The 10,932-nt window shown below is 42.3% G+C and overlaps 1 protein-coding gene across 1 annotated transcript in view; it reads left to right on the top strand.

The window, feature by feature from the left end:
- The first annotated feature begins 1,595 nt into the window (after nucleotides 1-1,595).
- The window catches only part of LOC144792572 (uncharacterized), a 283,419-nt gene continuing 274,082 nt past the window's right edge, over nucleotides 1,596-10,932 (top strand). Inside the window, exon 1 of the mRNA XM_078667671.1 lies at nucleotides 1,596-1,736. The gene's annotated coding sequence lies outside the window, so the exon portion shown is untranslated. The remainder of the gene's footprint in view (nucleotides 1,737-10,932) is intronic.

Below are 10,932 nucleotides of genomic sequence, written 5' to 3'. Positions count from 1 at the left end.
GAAGGCAGTTCTCCTACTGCCGAAACGCGCGTCGAGTCTATTGAATTAATTTGTAATAGATGCAATTGTTGTTTCAGTAAACACTTCCTCTTGTATATAATTGTTTAAATTAGCCAGGATTTACGCTTTTATTATGATGTATTTGCTTTTCAATGAATGTATTTGATGTATTGTGTTTAAGATTTTAATATGTTAATGTCTTATTGCATCATATAGTTTGACTTATTACTCTAGTCTCTATATGATTTTTACTTTATGTTTAATTAAATATATATACTTTTTAATATACACATTATCTCCCGACAATTCTTTTTCTCTATTGGTTCCAGCGTGTATGGTCACTTATTCTGTGGATGTCCTAGGATTTTGTATTCACATTGGTTTTTACCCTGCCCTAGGAATCTGTGTATTTGTGATACCCAGGGGGTCCTTGTTTATCTCTCAATAAAGATCATATTCTAACAAGTTTGTTACAGGATTTAGATGCCAAAAATGTTCAAGGTTCGGGTAGTGCATATGGGCTCTTAGGGGCATATTTACAATAAGTGGTGCATCCCTGCATATCAGCAGGGATGCGCCACTTATTGTGCGCCATGCCTCCGCCACCATGGATGCGCCGCATTTAGAATGCGGCGCACCATGGGGCAAAAACGGCACAGATGCGTCACGCATTTGTGCCGTAAAAGTGGCGCATTGCTGGAGTTGCGTCGCAAGTGCGACGCAGCTCCAGGAGTGCTCTGAAGCGCCCTATCTTGTTAATGCTGCGTCAATCCTTACGCCTGCTTCAAGCAGGCGCAGTGTTTTGACGCAGCATGGGCCCCAGAGTGACTGAGTGAAATCTTGTAGATTTCACTCAGCCACTTTTAGGAGGCATTCCTGCGCCAGAACGCCCCCCCTACGCAGGAACGCCTCCTTCTGGCGCAGGGCTTTACAACGTGACGCATCTCCCAGATGCATCACGTTGTAAATACCCCGCACCATGGCACATCTTTTGCGTTGTCGCTGAGTCACAAAAGTGACGCAACAACGGCGTAAAATAGGCGCAAGAGGCTTGTAAATCTGCCCCTTTGTGACAGAGATGACCCATGGCTCGGTGTCAGAGCTGACCCATGGCTGGGTTGTTCAGGGAATGTCGCATTATGGCCAAATCTGCTGTCTTTGGAATTGGGGAGTCAGCTCAACTTTCTGGGCGAATCACTTTACTGCCACATATATGGCGCCTAAAAACACAGGAGAACTTGCTCTTGTGTAGTGTAACTGGTGCTCGAGTAAATCGCTCCAAAACCTTCACCTGGTGTTCGCGCTACATATATCTACCAAATACATGAAACTCGTTCATCACGTGTTTGTTCAGTTATAGTCTGTATGTCACTATCGGCCACACACATAACACTCCAAAAGGGCCGCTTCATTTGTTAGAGGGGACAGCTGATTTTATGCTTTAGTCCTTCTTTTATGCCGTCGTCGTTTTGCAAAACAGAACGCTCATCCCGTGATAGTAGTAGTCTAGTGATCTGCCTATCCATTGTCACGTGGCGTCGGTGTTTGTTGAAAGACTGCACTTTGATTGGTTTACGCGGGGCCAATGATTGTTGCGTCGCCTTCCTCCTGTGCGATGATTGGCTACATTCTGGAATTGTCAAAAAATTTGAGTTGGGAACCGTGTACTATTGAATCCAGTAATCCCGGCAGCGCGAGCCGGCGCGGGCCGAGAGGAGAGCCACTCCAGTTTACAGGTGAGGGCAGTGGGAACCGGGGACTACAGGCCAATGATATCAAGGTCCGTGGGAACCACGTGAGGGATACACTGGGTAAAGGTGCTTGACCCCACCCACTTTGGGCTCGATAGGGGTAGCTGAAGTTAAGTTCTCAGAGGCGAAATATGCGCGTTCTCTCTCTGTTAACCCTCTTTTGACGTTTCAAAAGTGAGATAGACAGTCGAAGAGCAAAAGTTAGATAGGCAGTTGAAGACTGACATGCATAGCTTAAATTGCGCCTCTCAGGTAGACCCCCGGAAGTGTTCTTTAATTGGCTCGTTGAAGTTTTTGCATGAGCGTCTTGCACAGAGACTGGGGGCTTTTGCAAACCTCATTGATTGCTCTGCTGTCTTTCTCTTAGACGTGCTCTGCTGTCTTACTTTTAGGCGTGCTTAACACCACTAGGATAACTCAGGGGCATATTATCAAGGGATTTATCTCCGCTTTTTTGGCTTTAAAAGCCAAGAAAGCGGAGATAAAATTATCTCCCTATCAGCAACAGGGTGCTAACACGCAAATTCGCATGTTAGCACCCTTTTTCTCTACGCTTCCCCTTGCATCTCTAATGAGATGCAAAGGGGGCGTTCCAGAGAAAAATAATAGGAGAAATGTTGTTAAGCGACATTTCTCCTATTATCAAGGATTTCGCCAACCCGTTTAGTGATAAAAAAAGCAGTGCTAACCGCGGTTAGCACTGCTTTTTTTACACCTGCTATTTTCCTGACTTAGCCATGATATCCTATGGAAGGTGGATATCATGGCTAAGTTGTGAGCCCCTATCATCAAGCTAACGCCAAACTTCGAGAGATTATCGTTGGTTTTCCAGTGATAATCTCTCATTTGGCAGTTAGCGCGAGGATTTTTATCACCTCTGAGATAAACCTTGCTAATAGCAAGTTATCTCTGCGATAATTTCCAGCGATGCTTAGCGTTAAAAAATTCGTTGCTAAGCCTCGTTAGCGTTAAATATCGCTAATCGTTGGTAATATGCCCCTTAATCTCTCAGGAGACGGATTAAGGGGCATATTATCAAGGGGGTTTATCTCCGCTTTTTTGGCTTTAAAAGCCAAGAAAGCGGAGATAAAATTATCTCCCTATTACCTAGCTGTCGCTAACACCAATTAGCGACAGCTAGTAGAAGATAGCGACCATCTTGGGCCCCACTTTGCATGTCACTTTGTTTGCATTTATCACTAATGACATGCAAAGTGGGCGTGCCAAGATGTTAGCGACTGGAAACAGTTGCTAACATCGCTATCTCCTATTACCAACTTTTGGAGATATTCGCGCTAAGTGCGAATATCTCCAAAAGCTAACACCTGCCCCTGAGCAGTTCTTAGCCATGTTATCCAATGGTAGGTGGATAACATGGCTAAGAGCATTAGCTCGGTAATGCATGAATATCGCTGACTTTTCAGCGATATTCATGCATTGCGGCCGTTTTTTATCGCATTTGCGATAAACCTTGGTAATACCAAGGTTTATCTGTGATAAAAATCGCCGCAGCTCAGCGGTAAAAGTTTGTCTCTAACCAAGCAATAGGGATAATTATCGCTATTGCTTGGTAATATACCCCTAAATGAATACAACACTTTTCTCCCTAAGGACGGAAACTACAATAAAATATATGTGAATTAAAACATAACTTGTAAATACAATTAGTTGTAAACCAGTGTTTTTAAGCCAAAAACTTGACCGAAAAAATATGTATTTATTTCCATTTTGAAAAATAGTTAAGTGAGAAGCGTTCACAAGAATGTCATATCCTAAAAATCATATATATATATACTTTTCTTATGTTAAAGGAAGTCTGAAGTGGTACTTGTGATAGTCGTGTACTTGTCCCATGTGCAATAGAGAGCATTTACTTCACAATTCTTTAACCTCTCCCCCGGGGCGTAGCTTAATTGGAGGTGTTTGGGGTGTGACACCCCACAACTAAATGCATCATCTGGTTATTTGGGTCTGGGGCCTCGAGCCGGGTTAGCTATCTGAGTTGGACTTTTTCTGTGACTTTTAATGCAAACGGGAGAGGTACAGATACCCATCTGACGGCTGAATTTCAAAATGTAAAACCAGATAGCCTAGAATCTAAGCCGCATTTAGGATTTTTATGACTACTGACTTACCTCTTAGTTCACTAAAGGAATTTTTGTTGGTGAGCGAGCCATGAATGTTTCTAAAAACTGCACATTTTATTAAAAGTCTGGCTCTACGGTGATATATCCTGTTGTACTGTGGTGAAACTTGCAAAAAACACAGTTGATGGACAGAATGTAGAACAATGTCATACATTCACCCCAGTACAAGGATCTGGGCCTAAATCCATCGTTTTTTTTGCACTCCACACCACCCTGGGTTAGACACTGGCTATATGCAAATCAGCTCTGACCCTGTGCCTCATGGGAACAGTCCAGTCCGAACTACCAAGCCATGTCTTTCCCAGACCGGAATCAAGCATCCAAGGACCGGTTTCTGGCTATCTGTGGTGAAACTACTGCATGTGCAAGTAATACTTTTCTGAATTTTGAACAAATTGTTTCATATTTTTACACTAATGTTTGTTGCATGATATACCTGGCAAAAGTTTTCAGGGCTCAGCTTATGCACTGACTCTTAGACTGAAACCAAACCCATGGCTCGGCTCACTGTATTATTTTGCCTGCACGCCCTTCTCTAGCTGCAATCCGGACTTAGTATATAGGGCCGTCAGTCACTCGATAAGATGATTTGTAAAAAGCAAGGACTAGAAACATGGAACTCTATCCTCATTCACTGATTTGACAACTCTACAACCAAGGCCTCTTGTAACAGAGATGGAGAAAAGTGCATGCAGTTAGAATACATACAAAAATAGGTTATCCATGGACAGGGACTCCAGGCCTATGTGCTCTACGAGACCTTTGTCAGGAGTTCCCAAGGAGAACTACCCGGCTCAGGTGTGATGGAAAGGGGTATAGCTTAAGCAGGATTATTTGGGGCATGACCCTGCTCAAATGTATTCTTGGTTTGGTAGTTGGGTCTGCTAAGTCTTTGTTAGTTATTCTCATTGTTCTCATTTCACTATGAGCCTTTAACTTGTTCATTTTTTGTATTAGGATTTTAAATATATATATAGTGACCAGCTTACCAACAATGTAGTAAATCTGGACCCATAGTAGATCACATTGAATGGGAGCAAAGTTACTACTTTTTGGAATTCACAATCATTGGCAGTAGTAGGCTTGGAAAGCTGTGCCAGTCTCAAGCTTCCAGGCATACTACTGGCAATCAGACCCCAAAAGGTGATGGGATGAAGGCTTGCAAATAGTCTAACCAGTGTCAAATGCTCTGGGTAGCATTCCAACCTATAGTTTTTTGCCTACTGTGTCACTCTAGACAAAGGTCCACCCACTGCGCCTAAAACCGACCCAGAGGATTGTTGAAATTGGCTTGCCTCATGAGGAAAGCCTACAAGGTGAATCTGGGCTGAGGGGAGGTTAGGAGCTCCACTGATTCTGGCCTTCATGAAGTCAAAGATCAGCGCTAATATGGTGATGTATAGATTGGTAGACCGAGAATGAGACCGTTCTAGGAGGTGGCCAGCAGAGACCATGCCATTCTGATAAGGTGAATGATCTGCATGTTAAGTGAGAGGGATCAAGAGAACTCTGAGTGCTGTGTCCTGGTGGCATGCATGGTGAATGACCTGCGGGCCAGCATCCTTCTGGGGTGACTGCCAGACAGCCTCCTATTAAGCTCCAGATGCTGGAGGCAGGGGTTGAAGACTATGCCACAGCCTGAGGGAGGAGGGTCGTTGGCATTGAACATCCGGATCAGCCTCTCCGCACCCAGCCTAAGGGAACTGGCCATTACCGTCTGCAGTACTATGCTCGCCAAAGTAGGTGCATACCATTCCAAAGTCCATTAAACATATCTGCTTGGCAGCACTTTGACTGTGAATAATATTGCCTCAGTGGGTCCCAATATGGAGAATATTGTATTGAAAGCTGCATTCTTAATCACTTACTGACACTTTGTCTGATTTTGGTCCATTTCCTTGCTCTGTTGGTCTGTGCTGTTGTGCCATTACACAGCTTGGATGATGATGCAATGCGGTGGGCTGTTTCACTGGAGTAAATTGATTCTCTTGAGGTCTGTGGCGTTGTCAGTGCATGCAGTTGCATGCTGTCTTTTGGCTGTGACCCTTTGACTTTTTTTTGACAGAAATGCACAGTGATAGGATTGTGTCGAGTAGCGCTTCTATTTCCTTGAGAATAACCAAGAGACCAGCCGCGACCCGTTCATGTGAGAGCAGTGGGGCTGGTTGGGGGTGGGATTTCGACGTATGATGACAAGGGAAAATTTAATAATAAATTTTCCCTAGTCATCGTCTGTCAAAATCCCTCCACCCGGCCCAACTTCCCCCCACCGCACTTACCTGCAGAGGCAGCGGCTGCTAGAGACTTTAAATATCTTGATTCCCTTATCAGTTGTGGCACAGTTCAGGCCTTTGCAGTAGTGAAAAAAGTTTCTAGCTATTTTGTCAAGAATCTTCAATCCTATTAAGGGCACAGAGGCAGGTATTATGCTCATAAATTTTTTTCTGACAAATTTACAGCAGCCATTGAAAACAGTTAAAATAAACTATGCTTCCCTTGAAACCTTCCAACCAATCAGCACACAATTTGCAATATATCTGCTGGAGACACCATGATCCATTCTCTTTCGTTGCCAGGTTTGACAAATGATGAATGCAAGTAATGAGTTATCAAAATCTATTCATAGCTTAAAACGACAAATAAATCCAAAGTCGTTGCACTTCATACTATGCCATACTATTCCAACAATCCAGAGCCTCTTTGGTCCTGAAACACTCCTTAAAAGCATCATTAGCCGATTCCATTGCACCTCCAAACATAACCTTTTGCCTCCGACTGAACTTTGTATACGACCATACATCTTTTAAGAGGAAACATTCATTAAACAAAATATTGTGGTTTGGATTGATTAGACAACTGAATACCCCTTCATAAGCTTCCTTACCAGGGAATGTTCCACTACTGGTTTACCTTCAATCAGTAAATAACAAGCTGATATGACAGATTCGAAATTATTCACAAACCTATCAGCAAAACCCTCAGAAGCAAATGATGATAAAAAGTTCTTCACAAACTGTAAATCTGCCCCTACAGGATCCACCTGGTGTTCGTCATACCAATCTACCCATCTCCTCCAGGCTGAAGTTTAATGCTGATGGGTTCCGTCTGAACAAGAATGCTGGACAAAGAATTCTGCTTGCTTTGAAATGCTAGGCATTGGCCAACGACTCCTGAAAGTCTCTGGGCCAGAAGGTGTGGATTCCCTGCTGGAACTAAAGGCTGTAAGCCTTCCATTGGATCAGATAACATTTCCGGAAACCAAAGAATGCACACCAAAGGCTTGCACAGCATCTCCAGAAGAGTTGGTCTTAAAGGCTGCATTTTCTGTAACAGAACCGCTAATACTGGATCCACATTCGGCCTCCTCACTTGAGCAGCTACTCCTTGGAATCATCATGAATGGAGGTATACTGAAGAGCTTCACTCCAGGCCTAAAGAAAAGTAAAAGTTGTTAGAGCCAGTGGGTTTGGCCTCCAGCTTAAAAACTTCTCCAGTTAACTGTTTAGACGGACGAGGCGGAACGCAAAGAGGTTGATCTTACACTGACACCCATAGGTTGTGAAAATAGCGAAACACACACAGCTGTAACTTAAAATCATTGCTGTTTCGCAAGTATCTGTAGTTCCAATTCCACCACATTGCTCTCTCCTGGTAGACTCTTACCAGAGGTTTCACCACTGAAACTGTAGAAATCTTGTGTGAGGGGCGAAGATTGGAATGGTTCAATAGGCATCTTTGAAATCTAAACAAAACATCCAATCGTTCTCATGCAGAAGATGTCTTAGAAGATGGATTCTCTCCATCTTGAAATGTCTGTAAAGGACCCAACTACTGATTTCCCTTTAAGTTTAGTTTACCAATAAAAAAAAGAGTACTGCTTAAAACACTGTCATGAGGTGTTGTTGGATATTTCGCCGACTTGTTTAGTAAAGCCTGAATTTCTGTGTGTAGAATTTTATGATGGAAAATAGTAACTGGCTTGGAGGGGTTTGTTGCATGAGGACCCATAAAAATTGAAACCTTGAATGGTTTCCAACACCCACACATCCTGTGTAATTCAACCCCAGTTGTGCAGAAAGTACTGAATGTGGCTCCCCCAGAATAACTTCTGAAACCTGAATAAGCTTTACCTGTAATATTTCAACCTGCTCGGAACTTGCTCCCACATCTGAAGCCACATTTGCTGTATCTGGCTCAGCCATAGGGTGAACAGTCAGGGAAGAAGGTGCCTCTGCCATTGTCATTCCAATTCCCTTTCTCTTATTGGCAAATGCTCTTGGAGGACCTTGGTATAAGGACTGGCCGCACATTTGTTCTGTAGATTGCTCTGCCCTTGTGAAAGGTCATGTTGAAAAACGTCTTTCATGGCGCTTCGAGCCTTGCCAACTGTGGTGAAGGTATTTACGAATTTGCCGAGGTCCTTCACGAAAGGATCCACAAACAAAGGACCATTGGCTATGGGGCAGCTTCCACCTCTACCAGTTATGCCAAATTGGGATCTATCCTCATGAGTACTGACTTGCACAGTTTTGCTGACAGGACATTGTTGGCATTCCCCAACAGACCGGTCCAAGTCAGCTGATGCCTTAAGTTGGTAATCTATTTTGTTTTAAATGAAACTGGGTAAAAATAATTTTAATGTAACATATTTACATTTATTGAAATATTTAATTCAAGATTAAGTCAGTAGTGCTGTAGAATTAAAATTATATAGTGGGCCAACCCTTTGCTAAAACATTTTAAGACCGTTGTATGAAGGTTCTGTCCTTCATTCTGTTTTATCTCTGGTCTCGTTTCTAATACAGGGTTCTGTAAGTATCTGAACAGGAGCTTGAATTTGGGTCCATTCACCTTTATTGATTTATTTGCCACTTCAAACCGTAAAGATACTATAGGCTGGGTATATCACTTATTACAGGAGTGACAGATGGACAATCTGCAGCATATAGCTCGCAGGTGGATCAATAAACTTGGTGAATTGGTTGCAAGAGCTGAAATATGTAGGTGTATAATTTTAAGTCATGAAATTCTTAACGTCTCACAACTTAGGGTTCACCATTTAAAAGCATTTCATGACCTATATTATAGGGATACACTTATACATACAAGGGTTGAGGCAATAGACCTGCACCTGTTACAGTCTGTGACTTTTAAGTATTGTGATGGTGCAGCAGAAACCAAGGAACACAACCCTGTCTGTTCCTTTCAAGGCACAGCCCAGAATCCAAAGACATAATGTGGAATCAGCACCCATCAAAAAGTATCTTGCATAATGTCTGTTGTTCCTCAATCAAGAATAAAGTTGTTTCCAAATGAACAGGTCCGTACTTGAGTGTGGTTTATTTTCAGTTCTTTATTTTAATGTTCAACAATAGATAAAAACGTTCCAATATGACCACATACTCTTAGGCTACCATGCCTTATTGTCTCTTCAGGAGAAAAATCTGAATTGACAGATTCTCTAGAATTGTATCTGAACTGAGGGATCTTCCATTTATACCACATTTCTTTAAAATACTTCTATGAGCCCTGAAGAAGTCTCTTTCATGAGACGAAACGCGTTGGCTAAAAAAAGAAGCAAACTGGCTGTAATATTGGAACGTTTTTATCTATTGTTGAACATTAAAATAAATAACTGAAAATAAACCACACTCAAGTTCATTTGGAAACAACTTTATTCTTGATTGAGGAACAACAGACATTATGCAAGATACTTTTTGATGGGTGCTGATTCCACATTATTACCTATATTATAGGCCTAAACAGGTTAATGCCTGGGTGTGTCTCAATGGCTCTCTGTTATCGCTGCTTTACTTCAGCCGATGACACAACCCATTTTTCTATTTATTAACTGTACTAAGATCTAGACTTGCTGGACTATATATCAGGAGATTATCAAACTACTGTGTTTTTGTACCTCTTCTAAATTGATATTACTTTGCTTATCTCCAGCAATTCCCTCTAAATATATGAGTATTATTTTTGTTGTTGCTGTCCTGGCAAGATTACATACTGCAACTCTATGGTTAGAGAGCAGTCCCCTACTCACGAGGGAATGGTGAAGTTAGTTAATAGATTTATGTGGAGTAGAATTGTAAAGAATAATACGCAACGCTGGCATCTAAGAAGAATCTAGGAACCAGATGTTTCCTGTATACTGACTTTGTTACCTCAATCAGACTACTCTTATACCGTTTCTCATATTATCCAACTTTTTGCACATTAAATAACACAGTTTATTATTATAGTAAAGTTTGTTTAATGTTTTTATTAAATTTTTCAGAATAACACAGGTCATATAGTTTACTGGTATACAAGGATGCAATACACAGGAGCAGAAACTCCATGAGGGGCTAACCTGCCACAATCAGTCCAAGACCATAACTTAAATGAAGAAATAGAAAAATAGAAGAAGAAACAATACATCTCCAGCAATAATAAAGGCCATTGCATTTCCTATATGTGGGGTAGGAGGCGGGAAGAATAATAAAGAGAAAGGCGCGACCACGGGAAAGGGGGGGGGGGTGACACCAAACCATTCAAATGCTGAATGTACAATCTTTGCAGAAGTGTCTCAGCTCATGGGCTGCAGACTCTGGCACCTTCCACTTGGTCCCTCAGATCGCAGGTGACCTTGGGGTGAGGATGTGCCAGTGATTCTCGTGAACTGGTCAGGGGGCAGTTGGCCAGCAGCCAGCAAGGGCAGATCAGTAGATCTTTCCTCCAATAAACTGTCATCAGAATCATCTTCCCCTTAAATATCATGACTGTGTAGTTTAGTAATCATACTATTCCAGATGTCAAGGCCCTGTTCTACATCGTTGTCTGTACGGACTCTCCGGAGTCTACGTTACACAGCCACTGTTTACTCCAGGAGATCAGACAGCCAGTTAGTCCATATCGGTGGAGTTGGGCTCGCCCAATGTGTAGCTATGCGCCTCTGAGGCTAATATGAAACCCAACTGGGAAAATTTGTACTGTATGTTAAAGGGCTCAAACAGGGTTGTGTCTTAGCCCCCACATTATTCAACTTG

Source organism: Lissotriton helveticus, chromosome 11 (assembly GCF_964261635.1).
Source record: "Lissotriton helveticus chromosome 11, aLisHel1.1, whole genome shotgun sequence".
NCBI lineage: Eukaryota > Metazoa > Chordata > Amphibia > Caudata > Salamandridae > Lissotriton > Lissotriton helveticus.
The sequence above is the reverse complement of the archived record's forward strand: the minus strand, read 5'-3'. Positions and strand labels throughout refer to the sequence as shown.